The sequence below is a fragment of the Dipodomys ordii genome, unplaced genomic scaffold, assembly GCF_000151885.1.
Source record: "Dipodomys ordii isolate 6190 unplaced genomic scaffold, Dord_2.0 Scaffold45, whole genome shotgun sequence".
Classification (NCBI taxonomy): Eukaryota; Metazoa; Chordata; class Mammalia; order Rodentia; family Heteromyidae; genus Dipodomys; species Dipodomys ordii.
Window position 1 is genome coordinate 764515 of NW_012267261.1, and position 17853 is coordinate 782367.

At 36.1% G+C, this 17853-nt stretch overlaps 1 protein-coding gene across 4 annotated transcripts in view; it reads left to right on the top strand.

Moving 5' to 3' along the window:
* Lpp (LIM domain containing preferred translocation partner in lipoma) overlaps nt 1-17853 on the top strand; it is a 694475-nt gene that overhangs the window by 165108 nt on the left and 511514 nt on the right. For all 4 annotated transcript variants that reach the window (XM_013019488.1, XM_013019487.1, XM_013019486.1 and 1 more), the window contains one exon: nt 8425-8476. The gene's annotated coding sequence lies outside the window, so the exon portion shown is untranslated. The remainder of the gene's footprint in view (nt 1-8424; nt 8477-17853) is intronic.

Here is a 17853-nt window from a genome sequence, read left to right on the forward strand (position 1 = left end):
TCTTGCACTTGTGGATTCCTGGAAAGATTTTGGGACCTCCTGCGTGTTGTGGGTCAAACATGAGGAGCCACTGATAGAATCCAAGCTCTTTGTTTGGTTTATTTTTTTTTATGTTTTGCAATGCTGGGTATGGAACCCAGGGCCTTCTCAATGCCAGGGTGGTATTCTACCATTGAGCTACAGCCACTGTCTGTTTTATTTTTGATATATAATAATTGCACGGATTTATGAGATACAGTGTGATACTTTGCTACTTTGTTATCATTGGGTAATGATCAGCCAGTGTAACTTACTAGCATTTCTGTCACTGCAGCCATTTAACTTTTTTTTTAATTGTGAGAATACTGTACAGAGGAGTTACAATTACATGGGCAAGATAATGAGTACATTTCTTATCAAGCATTGTTGCCTCCTCTTTGTTTCCCCTTCCCATCCCTTCCCAAATTCCCCCACCTCCCTCCATCCTATCCTCTCTCCCCTCTCCCCTCAGCCATTTAACTTTTCTTTGGGGTTATAGCATTCAACATCTCACTGTCTTTTGCTTTCTCATTATCCTTTTTTTCCTCTTTTCCTTTCTTCTGGGAGAGTGGATTCTTTCTAAAAATTTCTTTTATCTTTGCTAACAATCTTTGTTTTCGATTATGGGGAATATTTTATGTGACTGGTTTTCTTTAGTAATAATCAGATTCTGAAATTTTGTAATGGAGAAGGCAGTAGAAATAACCCAGCTATCACACATTGCCTTTAACACTCTGATTTTGTTTTAGGGTAGCTTTTTGGGGGGTCTGGAGGATTTCCTTTCTGCTGTGTGAGCATGTATGTGAGTGAATGTGAAAGTGTGTGAATGAATGAGTGTGTGAAATGAGGCTTGCAGACTCTCAAACATATTGTTCTCTCATTTTGAAGTGAGTTAGACATTCTTGCTCAAGAGCTTCTTGTTTTTTTTTTTTCATACTTCTCATCCAACATTCAGTTGCCTTTCTCCCCACACTTTCTTTACTAATTTCTTCCAGATTCTTCTTCCTTGTCTTTCCTAGCCATCCCAAAGTGTGATCTGACTATTAACCTCAGGTTACCCTTGTGAATTACCACCTCTCTTGTCTTTGACTGACTTTGACTGACTTACTTTTCACATTGCCAAGCAGTAGCTGATTGGACTCTATCAAATGTGTTTTCTACCTCCTCCTGTGATTTTGGAATATTATGATGTATTGGTCATTTGGAAAAATAAAGGAGGGCGGTGAGCTGTTCCACGCTTAGTGAATCACAGGAGTCCCATGCAGGTATTTTTTTTTTTTTTAACCTGGGGACATTTTCTTCAGAGAGCATCCTTTAAAATTGTAACCATAAAACTGAGCTACTGATATTCTCCAACTTTTGGGCTCCAAATCTCTGAAATACAGAACTGCAATGCCTGTCTTTTGCTGCATACTCCCTCCTTCTCTGTCAGCTGGCCATTTGCCTGCTACTTAACCGCCATCTTCTTTGTGAAGATAGTTTGTTTTAGTACTGGACAGCTTCATTATTAAAAAGTTGTCCATTTGCTATCATTTCAACATACTATTCCTACTGCTGAATGTTTTGGAAAAGTACAATAAGACTTACACATGTCCTCATATTTAGAGTTACATATAATTATCCCATCTGTCTTCTCTCTTCTTATAAGCTGCCTTGGGTACATTTTTTGGTGCATTTCTTATTTCTTTATTATTTTGTAGGTTTTGAAAAAAATTATTTTTGCCAATCCTGGGCTTTAACTCTGGGTTTGGGAGCACTCCCTAAGCGAGCCACGGTGCCACTTCTGTTTTTTTCTGTGATTAATTGGAGATAAGAGTTTCAGGGATGTTTCTTGTCAGGGCTGGCTGCCAGGATTGGCTTAGTCTACTTGGATCCTCAGATCTCACCCTCCTGAATAGCTATTTACAGGTATGAGCCACCTGCACTTGGCTACATTGTAGACTCTTATCATACCATCCAATTTCCAGGCCTCCTCCAAGCGGGCTTTTTTTTTTCTACTAGCTCCTGAGAACAGTAAAGCTAATAGCTCCAAAAGCTATGGTGTGAATTCTAGTAACACACTTACTTATTCCATGGGCATGAACTTGATTAGGTTATTGTGTCTTTCTCAGCTTCAACTTCTTGAAATGCAGAGTAGATATAGTAATCACATCCAAGTATATGTGTGTGTGTGTGTATATCCTTAAAGATAAATCTATTTAAAATGATTGACTGAAATATAATATTACCTTGTAAAATTTAAAGTAACTGAAATTTTTGAAGAGTTTACTTAAAATTTTTATTAGATGTCTGGAAGGTATGTAGCATGGTATCCTATATATTATATGCACATGTACATACACACATATTTAAAAAATATATAAAACTGGTTGTTATAATAGGACAAATGAACATATCTGTCATCTCACTTAGTTATCTGTTTTTTCTCATATACAAAAGCAAAAATTCTGAATATAACATGCCATTATTAACCATAGTTCTCATGTTGTACATTAGAATTTTTGACTTGTTTATCTTGAATATTTGTTATTTTATATCTTTTCACCTATGCCTCCTTATTTCCTGTATTCAGGCTCTGAATCTCCAACCCTGGTAAGCACTGTATTATACATATTGCTTTTAGCTGGAATAATTATTTTATTACTGTTACTTTTTAGAGATAGGGTCTTACTATGTCATTTGGGCTGGTCTTGAATTTACTATAGCCCAAGGTAACCTAGAACTTGAAATCTCAAGTGCTGTGATTATGTGCAAGTGTTACCCCTCTTGATTTAATATCTTTCTGTTTTGTCTATTCATTGCTTTCATGTGTGTTTATATATATGTAAGATATGTGTGTATTTGTATATGTGTGTACATGTATATGTCTATATACATGTGTACATGAATATCACTATATTCATATAGTCATTATTTCAAGAGTTCCTTCTTTCTTTTCTTCTTTTTCTTCCTTCTCTACCTCTTTGGAATTTATTAACCATTTTAAGTTTGAAAATTCTCGTCTCATTTTCAGGCTTATTTCTGCTTCTTTGTTGTATCTAGAACTTAATGTGGTTTTATTGGCAAATACGATTTCCTTTACATGAATTTTCTCAACTGCTCATTAGTAGTGTTCCTGTAGGAACCATTTCTTCTAAAAGGTTAATGGTATCTGCCTCATTGCAGAGTTCTTCATTCTTCACTGCACCCTTACAAAATACTCAGAAGTATTTAGAATTACTAAGTTGTTCAATACATTAAAAAATTAAATGCTTAATTAACTTCAATGAATATTTATTTAGCTCATGCATTGAGGTAGGATTCTTTAATCCAGAAAATTTCCTTCCTTCCTTCCTTCCTTCCTTCCTTCCTTCCTTCCTTCCTTCCTTCCTTCCTTCCTTCCTTTCTTCCCTCCCTCCTGTCCACTTTCCCTCCCTCCCTCTCTCTCTTCCTCCTTCTCTCCCTCCTTTTCTCCCTTCCCTTTCTCATGCTCTCTGTCTCCCTCCTTCTTTCCCTTTCTCTCTTCCTCCATGGCCTCCTTCCTCTTCTTACCTCTGCCTCAACCCTTCCCCTTCCTCTTCCTCCTCCTTCACCTTGTCCTCTTCCTCTTCTTCTTCTTCCTCCTCTTCTCCCTCCTCCTCCTTCTTGTTTCCTCTCCTCCTCCTCTCCTTCATCTTCCCCCTTCCTATTCCTCCCTCTCTCCTTCCCCTCTCCTTCCTCTCTCCTTCTTTCCCTCACTTGTTTTTCCTGTAATACCTATAAAATACTAAATGCTGGACTTGGGGTTCTGATTTGTTAAGGTACCACTCTTAAAGATACATGATTAATTAAAAGTGATAGTATAATGTGGAAAATTTAGTGATGTATATATCCAAATGGATATTATGGTAGTCTTAAGAAAGTTTGCTTCATTAAACTATTTTTAAACTTGAAAACTTCACAGTTATGGGAGATAGTTATAGTTGTACAGGAACTCACAGACTATAAGAAACATGTGACAGTTATGGATGTATAGGAACTCACAATTTATAAGAAACATGTGACCCATATTAGTGTTTGGCTATGCTTGGTTGTAAAGCTCTTATGGCAACCAATGTCCACATTGCATTTATTATCCTAAAGTCCTCCCACCATTGCCACTATTCAACAGTTTCTACTCTTCTGGGTTCCATTTAAGAGCTTCAGGATCAGTGGAGTAATTGAAAGAGAGGGGGCACTAATATTCTGAGTTCACGTTTGGACCCAATTATTGCTTTGATGCATATTTATATATTTCCAGCAGAGTAACTCAGAGAGGCATGGCATTGATATTAGGAGCTCACTTTGGGACCCACTTATTGCATTTATGCATATTTATATATTTCAAGGAGGAGTCGCAAAACGAATGCATAAAAATAAACTCATAATGCCAAGACATGTTACAATGTACTTTTCTATTTATCATTTAATTTATTTCTTGTAATAGACTTAGTGCTTGAAGGTTTCCTGCATGAGTGTCTTAAGTACTGTTTCTGATAGATATTAGCACTAGAATTAGCACTGAATAATTATTTGTGGAGGATCTGCAATTAGTTTCTCCTTCCTTTCTGAAGTGATCATGCTATATTGTCTGGTTTTCTTTAGTCATAAGACCAGGCCTGCCATTTCTAGGTGTCCCTTACCAAAAGGCCCTTCATTGCTCTGTGCTTTGGCTTTGTCTCTCTCCAAACTAGAACTTGGCTACTGTTACTAATAATAACGCCATTTGCACTTCACTGAGTTTCAGTGAAGAATAAAATCATTTATCTGCATGAAAGCACATGTATACAGCTGATAACAATTATCAATATAAAATAACTATTGAGTGACCAGATTATCAGCTACTTTATGCAAGGTGAGTTCAACTTTAATTGATTCTTACCTATTCCAAAAGTTTCCAAGGTAATTGCACATCTTACTCTTCTCTGCTCCAAAGTACATATTGTCAGTGACCACTTTTTGAATTTTTTTTAAAAATTAAGTATTGAATCTTTGTAAGGTTCAATACTGAAGGTTTGAAAGCAACTTATATTTCTACTTAGGATTCATAAAGTCTCATGTTTAATTTCTAGATTATAAATTCCACTGATAGAACACTGAGAAATATCACACTAAGAAGCTGTGAATCACCTTTAGGCCAAAGCAATTTACTTTTTAAAAAATCTGATTAATTTCAACACAATCAGCCAGTATGTCAGATGATTTCAGTGCCTCTGATCGATGCTGACAGGTAAGGAAATTAAAATCAGGAAGGGAAGCAATTAAATACTGACAAACATTACTTAATGAGACAACCAAATCATTCATAAGCTATGGAATGTTTGATTCTTAAGAAACATTTTAGGGTGGTGGGTGACAGAGTGCATTTTAAAAATATTTTTGAGAGTGGAGCTGGATCTAAGTGCTTTGAGTGAAAAACTAAGGGACAGGGTTCTGACTCAGAGTTCAAGCTCCTATTCTGGCCCCAAACAAAAATAAAAATACAGAAAAGCATTGTGGTATTTGATGATTGGCGTGGAGGACAGTTGATACTTCTCATTTAACAAAGCCTTTGTTTTAATATAACATTTCAGTTGCTTTTGGGGATAGACGTGTATGTTTACAATTATAATGTTATTTAATTTAAAGAATCTTACCATAAGTATTCCTGTTGTCACACAAAATTTAGACAAAATTTACACAAAATCTAGAAAAAATATATTTTTCCTATAGATGAAAAACTTGCTAAAATCGATGTCTCTGCTCTCTTCATTTCCCAAATCTTTTCTCTATTTTTTTCTGATATATTTTCTTTATTCCTTATCATTTTTCATGTCTTTATCTACCCCTTGGCTTCATGTATTCTGTCTTGTTTCTTTCTTTCAAAAGCAGCAGAAATGATTAATCATATCCTCTAAATAGTTTCAGATAGGTTTAGGGAGTCTTACTTAATAGAAGGAAGTTTTGCTAGAATGAATTTGATTGTACAGACTGTTTTTGACCGAAGTTGCCACTCTTGGTGAGAATGCTTTTCTTGGGAGAGGAAGGATGTCTTGACAAAGGATGCATCCATGGTACAGTCTATTCTGGGTAAACAGTCCTAAAATACACAGAGGTGTCAAGGATTTATGGCTTCATTACATGGGATTTATCTGGCTACTATGGAATTTGTTACTTTCTCCTGTGTCTTTTTGGGTTATGATAAGCTTCATTGCATTATGAAACACACAGGAGGTAATGATGACATGTCTATTTTCCTATGGTGCACGTCGTGGCTGTAAGGGTTAGTACTTCCCTGCCTTATGATGAGCCTTACTGATTGATGAAGGACTCTAAGAAAATTATTTGGTGCAGACACTGGTTTTATGGCTTGTATTTCAAGACTTTGACTAAGGACTTGGCAATCATGGAACTCTATTGGAGAGAATTGAGAAAGTATTCAAACATGCCTTCTGTCTCTGCTAAATAATCTTTTCACCTTCTGTTCAGCCTTCATATCTGAACTCTTTTCCTTCTCTTTTCACTTGCTAGTGAGAAATGATCTGAAATTAAATGTGCTTCAGTGTTTTGACAATTGAGTTTTACAGGTTATGTATATATTTGTTTTGTGCTTCCTGAAATTAAGTTGTCCTCTCCAAATAGCATGTTCCAATGGAGAAGCTACATACATAGAAGTGTAAATATAGGTTTTTGATATCAAAGTACAGGAATTAAAAAAAAGTCAGCTTCAAGTTAATCTTGTAACATTTAAAGTCTGCTTTCTCTATTGGTAAAATTAGAGCAATAAAGTCTCATTGGAGTTCTAGTGATGATGATTTGAGATGTAATAATTATGCAAATATTTTCCAAACTATACAATAAAATACAATGTCAAAAGCTGATTGAGGCTTTGATTATGATGGTAGGAGAACAGATTTCTTGCCTTGTATCTTTTAACTATGTTCTTTTCTTAATTTTATTTGACTTCTCTATAAAAATTGGATGTTAATAAAACTCCCCACACGTCTTATATTTTTCAATAAATCTGTTGTCTATCTAATATTTAAACAATTTCTCTTTGTTCTTTTGGTTCTGTTGGAACTTTGCTCTATCTTTCTGGGAACTTTGCTCTACCTTTCTGAATTGAAGGCCCAATTATAGGCACAAACTTTAATATGATGTGTGATTTCATCATCAAGTTTTTCACTTAATACAGGGACTCTTATTTTTGGAAAGTTGAATGGTACTTGATTTTTATTTATTAATTTTTTTGCGGTACCTGGGCTTGAACTCAGGACAGGGTGCTGTCCTTTAGCTTTTCAGCTTAGGGCTGGCACTGCCACTTGAGTCACGCTCTACTTTTAGCTTTTTGGGGATTAATTGGAGATACAGAATCTTAGAGACTTTCTTTTTTTTCTGCTGAGGCTGTTTTTGAATCTCGACCATCAGATTTCAGCCTCAGGAGTAGCTAGGATTGCAGGTATGAGGCACTGGTGCTGCCTATGATTTTAAAAAGTTTTTGATACTTTGTCTTTTAGAACAAGAGTTCTTAGTGTGTCTATTGTTAGGTAAGATTGGGTGATATAGCCATTGATAAATATTGTTTAGTTTTGGAAGTAGAGTGATGTAACACTGACATACCTAAAGAATTTCTAGAGAAATTCTCTATTGTTGTGTGCTTGTTAAATCTTTTGATCATAGAAGCATCAGCTCCTAGGAAGATATGGTATTGTTTTGTAAACTACTACTACCTCTCTCTATATAAAATAATAGGAAAACCTTCTCACTGACAGTTTAAATCAGGACAGTTTGGCTGTGAATGATATATTAGAATCCTCATTTGCATATCAGGAAATTGGCAGTCAGAGGGATTAAGTAACTTGCCCTAGGCAATGGAATGACTGTTAATCTGGCGAAATTTTCCTGCTTCCTCTTATTAAGTCACCTATCTGGTTTTGCTTTATTGTTCTTCACCAAATCTAGAGGGCGACTTTTACAAGTTGTTTTTTTTCCAGCCTAATAACTTAGAAGAAACTAAGGTAGACAGTGCTTGCCCTAGTGGCTAAGGCCTTGGTTTCAGACGCGTGATCTGCCATGTACTGTATTGTACTGTACTATTTAGTTTTGTGCAAGTTACTCACTTTCCTGAATAGTTTCCACATCCATAAAATGAGGATAACAATGACCAGTTGATGTGGCATGTTTGTGAAGGTAATCATGAGAGATATGCTAATTCTTTCTCATCCTTTCTATCCCTCTGAGAGCTTGAGTAACATAATCTCTTCCTGAATCTTCATTGGGTTGCTGAGGGATGAACCGAAATAATGAATATGGAAATGTTTTACAAAGCACGTAATCACTATATAGAAATAGAAGGTTATAGATATTAATGAGTAAAAATAGGCTTAGTTTCCAAGAGTAACTTCTACCTATTTCATTTGCTGATTCTAGCATTTAAATTGGTTGAACGGTGTGCCTACTGTCCGGGAGTCAGCTACCTAAGGTAAGAAAGAGAACATTGTTATCTTTTCTTTTTTTTTAAATTTTATTTTATCATAAAGATGCTGTAATGCTAATAAGCATCTGAATCAATAATGTATACAGCTGGGTTTACTCCCAGAATTAGATATACAATGGTGTTTTGTGAGCATCAACACTTGAAAAATATCCAACACAGTAACCTGCCCTTCATTTATGTCCTTTTGATTAAATTTCCCATTTTAATTTCTGCTTCTTAAAATTTAATACCAAATGTGTAGAAAATGTGGTAGATTCAGATTGAATGACAACTTTAGCATATATTACATATTATGCAGTAAGATGTTCTCTTTCTTTCTTCCTTTCCTTTCCTTTTTCCTTTCCTCCGTTTCCTTTTTCCTTTCCTTTCCTTTTTCCTTTCCTCTTTTCTCTTTCCCCTTTCCCTTCCTTTCCTTTCTCTCTTTTCTTGTTCAGTATTGGGGCTTGAACTCAGAGCCTTGAGCTCTTCTTGTCTTTTTTACTCATGACTGGTACTCTACCATTTTAGCTACACCTTCACTTCCAGCTTTTTGCTGATTAATTGGTGATAAAAGTATTATGGATTTTTCTGCTTGGAAACTCAATTCTCAGATTTCAGTTTCCTGAGTAGCAAGGATCATAGGTGTGAGCCACAGTTCCTGCTCATCCATTGTTTTATTGAGTAATCAGCTAGTATGTGCCAGTAGGTCTTTCTACCTGGTTTCCTCTGTTTTCATTCATTGAGTATATTTTTCATTATTTTATGCTGCCCATGTTAGTTGTATCTGAAGGGACCAAAGGATACTAGTAGGATTAAACACTGTCTCTTATCTGTTGTGCAAATCATTAAAAAACCATAGTATAAACTTTTAATGAAAAAGAAAATCCCAAGAAGATCACACGTGATTCAGAGTCTTTTGAAACCCAGAAACTATTTTATCTGAGTGCCTGTCTCCTCAGAGCCTAGTACAAAGGTCTTGACAAAGAATATATTTATCTTGAGTATACCAGAAAGAAGGAGGTCAATTGGAGAGAAAATTTAAAGAATAATCACAATTTAAAAATTTACACAATGTGATCCTGTCATGCAGCTAATTTGTTATTATCAGTACTTCTTTTTTTATTAATTTTTTTAATTGTGAAAATACCATACAGAGGGGTTACAATTACATGGGCAAGGTAATGAGTGCATTTCTTATCAAGCATTGTTGTCTCCTCCTTTGTTTCCCTTTCCCATCCCTTCCCATCTCCTTTCCCTCCTTCCCCCCACACCAAAGTTGTAAAGTTCGTTTTTAACGTAACATCTTGTACATCTCATTGTTGCAATGGGTCCATCTGTATCCCTATTGATCCCTGTTGTATTCTTTGTAATCTTTCAAAAGCCTTAATCAAAAAGAAATGAGAATTAATAGGATGCTCTTAACTATAGGCTTTGTAGAATAAAACTTTGTAGAAGATTTGATATTATCATTTAGAGTACTATAAATGTTTGTTCTAGGGAATATTTCATGAATTTCTACGGTATACTATTTCTATGGAATAGTTCTATAAAACATGTAGAAAAGTTCATGTTCTATAGAACATGACTTTGGTTACATGGACCTTTGAAACAACTAAATTTAGTTAGTATTTTTCATATTCATAGGGCTAAGCAATTTAGAATTGAGTGGAACTTGTTAGGCTAATGTGATTTTTAAGCTAGTATTTTTCAAATATACTAAATAAGAATATGCCATGGATAAGCAAGTAGGTGACATATGGATTAATTAAACCAAACATTGAACTTGAGCTATTTAGATTTTTTCTACATTTCTCTATCTCTGTCTCACTTGATCTCTGTGTGTGTTTCTTTCTCTCAAACACTGTGGAATGAACCTTAGTACTGCAGTGCTATCACTTGAGCTATGCCACAGATCTTTGTTTTCATTTTATTCTTGAGATAGAATCTTGGTAACTTTTCCCAGACTAGCCTATAACTGAGGATTTTCCTCACTGTCTCTGAAATAGCTGGAACATGTCTGGCTAATTTTTTTTCTCATTTACAAAAATGAACACATTATTAAAAGAGAGAAAAAAGAACAGTGTTTTTTCATCTTTTCCTTTAATTATAGTTCATAAAATGTCCTTGCAAAAGCTTCTTTTTAGCATATTCATTTTTATGGTTAAAGAGATCAGAAAATAGTAGATCAGAAAAGATAAGAATCTCCCATTATTGTTTTTGAAAGCTCTTGAAAATAAAGATACTACTTGTTCATTTAGAAACATCAGTATATTATCCTTCTCCAGGATTCTAGGTGTTAAATGCTGATTCAATAGCTTTAAAAAATAGTTAACTATGTTCGTATCTACTGAAATCCATCTTGAAACAATGAAAAGATGTTTTAATCAAGCATTTAAAGGCCACAATAATTTCTGTTGAGAAATATCTCTTTCTATCTATCTGAATTTAATCTCTGTCTTTTGGTAGAGAAGGCTGTTCAAAAAGAGATAAACTTTTCAAATAATGCCTGTAAGGTAGAGAAATAAATGTTCTCTAGGCTTGAGGTAGAAATTTTTAAATAACTGTGGTAAATAATTGGTATTAGTGGCAGTAATGAAGAAAGAATAACAGTTTAGATAAATAATTAGACTTGACAGTAGATGTGTCAACAGGTACCCACTTAATGAGTATAATCATTGTTTTTTTCTTTGCTTTCAACGTTGATCTACCAACTGTGGTGTGTTCTCTGTCGCATTTCCAAACCAGATCTATTTAGAGCTGCACTTCATGGAATCTGAAATGGTATACCCTGTTTACTATTTAAAGCTGATGCCTCATGTTCTTTAGTAGTCAAAATCAGTACTGGAACAGGAACAGGCTTCTGGCCTCCTGTAGAACATTTATTAGCCCTGTTTTCAATGGGGTGATTCATAAACAAGGATAAATAGCACCCAGTTAATTCTCAAGGAATCCTGTCTATATTGCCAGAGTGGATTGTTTGACAAAATTTTGGAGAAACTGCCTTGGTCTACCTTACATGAAATTAATCAGTTACTATTATGTAAAACACAGAGAAAGGGCATAGTTATACATGATTTTACTTCCTGATTACCTGGATAGAACCTCCTTGTTCTAGGAGAGTACAGCCATGTGTTACATGACAAATTCCTGTGACTCTAGTTAAGAGCCTGTGTGAATACTTAGTTTTTGCTTATTTCACATACCAGAGGAGTAGTTGATGATCTGAATAACACATACTCTATGATTGGGCATTTATATATCTTACATACCTCCTAACCATGAAGACATGAAATTTCAAGTTTGATAATTAAAAAAATTGATGTTTTCCTATTGTACCTAACCCTGAAGATATGAAATTTCAAGTTCGACAACTTAACAAAAAAGGATCTTTTCCTATTCTATGACAGTGTCCTGAGTGTTGTGTTTAGAGGATCTGGTAAAATCACTTACTGTTATTAACTATTAAGAAGAGAAGAGATTCCCCTTCTGTTATTTGGCTTTCCCATGGTAAAGCACTGGACTTATAAGACGAAGACAAGAGGGGAGTTTCAGAATCAATTTAATTCAAGCTGATTCTAATGATAGTTTAAAGATAATCAGATATGAAATATTTTTAATTATTAAAAACCTATCAATTAACTAAATTTACTATATTAGAGATGGGGATTTTGGGGTGAGGAAGGGAACCCAGTATGTCTGAAATGTTGCTAATCAATTCCAGGCTAAAATTCTTTTTGACTCCATAATTGTATGTATGTTTTAGGTGAGAAGTGTCTTTTTATTCATATCTATTATCGTCTAATATTTAAAGGCAAGACTGATTCCAGGGCCTATACAAGAATATGAAATTCCCTGAGAGCATAAGTCAGATTCAAGTGTCTTCATTAGTTCTGCAGGATGGTGATACTGAGGGTTCTGGCTGGCTCCTGCTCTGTTTATTGGGAGAATTGTAGATTCCCAGCAGTCTTCTTCTGTGAGTCATTTTACTCTGACCTCACCACTGTTTCTGTTGCCTTTCTCCTTTGTGAGCCATTGAACTATAGGAAGCTGAGGATGAGCTAGATGGTTCTTCACTGCATATGTTTAGGAAAATAAAGGATTCAAGGGCAGGAAAGTAATAGCTAACAATGAAATCTGGTTCAAGATTTGTTCTTTCCAAATGCTGGGACTACACAAGACTCACTGCCTTGTTGTTTGGGGGACTAGGTTGGGGCTGAGGCAAGTAGTATAATTTTTTTGCCAAAAGCAAATGGATACTTTCATGGATCTTCAAGATCCAGTGAAGAACACAGTAATTTTCAATATAACAAAACAAGATAGCGTTGAATCTAAACAATTACCATAAATCACGTGGTACAAAGATTCACAGAGTAGAAATGATTTTTATTGAGTCTGAGTCTCTAATTCTAATTGTAATAGGCTATGGCTTTAGCCTCCATTTCTCTACCTGTTAGATGGGACTTGATGTGTGGATAGCTGATGTCAAAGGGCAACCCTTGACCCTGGTTTCTATGAGTCTCAGATTTACTATATGGTTTCACTGCAAGTTTGCAGCCACCCTGTGCCTGACTTTCTGTTTTGTCATGGTCATATCATTCCAACTTCCACAGTATATTTGCAACGTTTAGCCTTATTGTATTAAATAAAGTTTGATCCTACCAGTTAATGAGTTCCATCCAGTTAAGATTCTTGCTTAAAGTAACTGTTCTTAATTGTGTGTGTTTGAGATAGAGAGGAGGAAAGGGAGGGAAGAAAGGAAAGAAGGAGCAAGAGAAAGGAAGGGAGGGAAAGAGAAGAGAGAGACTGAATATTTGCATGAGGATCATAAAAATTTTTGGAAAATAAAATAAGCCTGTTAAATAGCTGAAAAATGTAGAGCTGTAGGGAACATTAGCTATAATTTCAGGAGGGTTTGTTGTTATCACTGGTGGCCATACATGAGAGCTAAGGTAGGCACAAAAGTATTTTTCTATTTGGGAAGTCTGATGTGGCATTTGGTTGGCATACATTTCCTGTTTCTGTTGGATTTTTCTCACAGTTCATTGTTTGTTCTTTTCTGTCAGAATCCCTTAACATGATTGGACATTCATAGATCTAAAATAGTTGAGTGATTTTTAATATCTGAATTCTTATTCTGTGCATTTCATTAATCAATTGATTGTTTCATGCAAATGTACCTGTAATCCAGAATCTGCTAAGCATTAGTCATTTCAGTATGGCACATTAGTTTATTTAATCTTATAAAATTATTTTCCCCAAGTTTTCATATAAAGATACCTAGCTCAGAAAAAAAGGAATAATTTGGCTAAAATTATGTAGCTAATAAATACTAAAGTTTGGGATTAAATGCAGACCTACTCCAAAATATGTAACTATCCCCAGACATATGAATAGAGACCATGACATAAGTTCATAAATCATGGAAACCCATTGTAGATAATGGGCATTGGGCCCCAGAGTAGAATAGCGCTTGTGCTCTGTGGGGGTTTGGTGAAGGACAAGATTGTGCATTTTGGATCACTTGCATGATAATTCATTAATTAAATTTTTATCCACACTTTAAGAATAAACCATCAAAAAATTATATAAATACACAATAACTAACTTATTGTTTCCTTTTTCCCCAAACTTCTATCAAGCTAGCTGTATTGATAAATAAGACAGAACACTTAGAGTCATTATACTTTGATCATGCTCAAATAACTCAAAAATTATTGACTGTATTGGAATTTCAATGCCTTGGGGAATCTATTCATTTGTTTTTCTTTCTCTCTATTAATTTGAACATGGGGATTTTAACAGAGATAGATTTCTGAACATGCATAGAGCAGCACAAATGCAGATGTGAGCAGCTAGAATCTGGGTTCTGCCAAATTATAATGACTGCCACATGTGAAAAGCTCATACTTAGAGCTGGTGACCCACTGTGAGTGTATGTGGAAGCCAGAAGAGTGAAAGTCAGATTGGAGATGGACATAGCCTCAGAGATTGTCAGGGGCTGCACCCTCACCTTGCTGATAGGGAAGTAGGAGGTGCTTGTCTTACCAGGATTCAGACAAGTTAAGAGATTCTGGGAAATAATGACAGAATAAGATCTAGGCTTTGTGCCAGCATGGTTATGTGTATTTTCTGTCTTGCTGTAACTCACACTAATAGGCAGATATACCTGGATTTGGAGCCCAAAATTATTGTCAGCATGGCCTTGGATAAGTTATTTGATTTCTCTCCATCTCCGCCTTGTTGTTTATAAAGTGTAAACCATACCTTTCTGATAAAACTATTTTGAGCTAAATGAAATACCAGTGTGCTGCTCAATGCAGTAAACTTTTGGTATCAATGAGTGCATGGTTACAAGTAGAGCTCCACTGAGGAAAAACTGCAAACTCTCAGGATGCACAGGGTTCAGTACTCTATTACAGATGTTTGATTTGTTTTTTCCCCACAACACACCCAATTTCTGCTAAAGACACACTGCCTTTCAACAAATATAAAATTTTCACTAAAATTGAGCACATGCAATTATTGCTTTTGGGGCATTATTTGCTTTTTTGGAGGCAGATTTTGGCAAAATGAAGGAAATGGCAGATCACATAGTGATTAAAACACAACTGACAAAATAAAATAATGTGGGACTGAGAGCTTCTCGGCACCCACTGAGTTGAGTAATAATGCACATGCATAAACTTCAGAGTTTTGTTTTTCAGTTTCTTTTGTTTAATGTAATTATTTTTTGACCATGCTTATTCAAAACCACATGTACTAAATCTGTGAATAAGGTGAGCTTATTCTTTATGGAGGAATTATTTTCTATATGATTTGTAATTCTCAATCAAGCTCAATGAGTCAGATACTGTTATTTTTGAAGATATTGACTAGGGTTTGAATACCTGGGCAGGTATTCTACCATTTGACACAAGCTCCCAGCAGGAAGTCTTCTCTTTATGTGTTTATTTTCTAACTTCATTCTGATTTTTTTTTTGTAAGTTCTTGCTTCTGGTCTGAGGAGGACCAGCAGCTTCAATGTCACTTGGGCATCTGATGGAAATGCAGATCTCAAAACATACTCTAGATCTCTTGAATAAGAATCTTTATTTTTAACAAGATCCCCAGGTAGTTTACATGCTCATTAAAAGTTTGAGAAGCATTCTTGTGGGCTTGTGTTCAACTTCAGGCCATGACCTGCCTACGATGACTGGCACACTGCCTGCATTCTTGGGGCGTGTGGTACCCAGGCTTTAAGATAGCGGGAGGGAGCTACATGAAGTCACTCCTTGAGAATAACAGAAGGCTGGGTTGAAGGGATCCTGCAGCCTTTATCTTTTCAACGCCCTTCATTGCTTCAGAAGTGCTGTTCACAAGGAGGTCAAACCCAATTGGGTTCCAAGTGTTTCTGATCCAAACTCCATGTTCTTTTTATTAAATCACGATGTCTCAGTCAAGAGGAATGCTGGCCTGTGTGAATGATAACTCTTCGTTCCTCACAGTGTGAATATTTCCACAGTGGCTGTTTTACTCTATTACTCAGTTCCTAGAGGGGAAAGATTTTTTTTGAAAGATTAAAAAAAAATAAGCTTTAGCTGAAAGCCAGGATCCTGCAGCTTAATCAGTTATTTTCGTTTTTTAATGAGGGTGACTATTGTGAAATAAGTAATTATTAATTACTCAAAACTAATGAAATATTTTAGTTTCCTTCCTCAAAAAGCATATGGAAGCTAAATGAAAGCATATGGGTGTTTTTCAGGAAGCATATTGGTGGATGGACGAATTACAGTGGTGCCAATATGCCTTTGCTGTCTGGCTGGGGCCATCACTGTGAGTGCTGGCATCTCAGTCCTTGTGTATTTAAAGGAATTAAGAAAAATTCCATCTGATACGTGCCTTGGATTGTCTCTGGAGTTATACAGCATTGTCTCATAAATTTCTAGCTTGTCTCCATTCAAACATTCCTGGTTGAGTGTGTCTAAAAACCTCTGTTCTAAGTAGCTGCTGTGGGTCTTCCTTTGCAGATGTGTTTGATCTGCCACAGTAGAGGGAATGGATGTGGCCCATCTGAGGTCCAGGTGTTGAGAATCTGGCTCTCCAACAGTTTAACACATTAGTAAGAGCAGTATTGTAAACTGGGATTTCCTCATTCCATTAAGGACTCTTTGTGAGCTCATGACCAGCCACTAAATCACTGCACTGCATATTCTTCTTTGTAAAATTGGAGTTATGATGCCAGTGTTCCTTAGTTCACAGGGCAGGCCATTTATCCAATTTGTAGTCCCTACTCTTCCCTCCCTCCCTCCCTCCCTCCCCCCTCCCTTCCTTCCTTCCTTCTTTCCTTCCTTCCTTCCTTCCTTCCTTCCTTCCTTCGTCATTCTGGTGAACGAATTTCAGGTTGTTTGAAACTATGTTGTCTCTTTTTGAGATTACATACAGCTAGGCTTGGAGAGATCAAAGGCAACACGATACGTGTGAGAAGATAGCAAGGCCAAGTAGCAGAAAATCAAGGCTCTATACCAAGCTGAATTGGTAAGTGTTTACTTCCATTTACAAGCAGGGTAGCTTGCTGATTTGTTGAAGCCCTGGCAGTATGTGGAGGCGAGTTTGAGCCAGAGCCGAAAGTGCTCAATGTACAGTAGTATATTTGGGGAGTGAGAGATTGGAGAACATTTTATTCTTGGAGGTTTCTTATGGAACCATGGGTTAGAGTTGTTTTAGAAAGAACATGAGTTGGAATTTGATAGAGTATTATAGAGAATTGAAGAGTAAATCTCTGCCAAGTAAGACAGAATCTGCTTGAGGTAGAATCCAGAATCAGTTGTGTTAGAAAATGATATAGATTACAAGCATGTGCGGTTGAGAAAAATTACTTTCTGGTAACTGCAATTACTTCATCTATAACATACAAGCTTTGGACAAGATTCTTGTGAAGAAGCCTCAAAGACTCCAGCTGGAAGTCTGCAAGGATCTTATTCCCCTGTCAGAGAAGTCACGTAGCAAAATCCTTGCAGTTAAATAGTGGCATCAGAACAAGGCCAGGAACCCAAATGTCTCTACTCTGTTTCATTGTGCTTCTAGGCTTTAGAGTATAAAACATAGAATGCTAACGTGCCCTGAAACCTGGGACTAGTAAGAGATTTAACCTTCCCAGAGACACTTGGCCTGTCTGCAGAGAACCAGCTCTTATGAAATGGACTTCCCTCCATTTTGTGCTGTTTTTTTTTTTTTGGGGGGGGGGGGGGGAGGAATCACATCTCCTTTCCTAGGAAAAACTTTCTGGCCACCCTTTAGTTCTGGATTTTGTTCTTAACATTCAGTTTTGGAAGCCAGGAACAGGTGGTTCATATATGTAATACTAGGAGGCTGAGATCTGAGGCTTGCATTTTAGAGCCATCCTG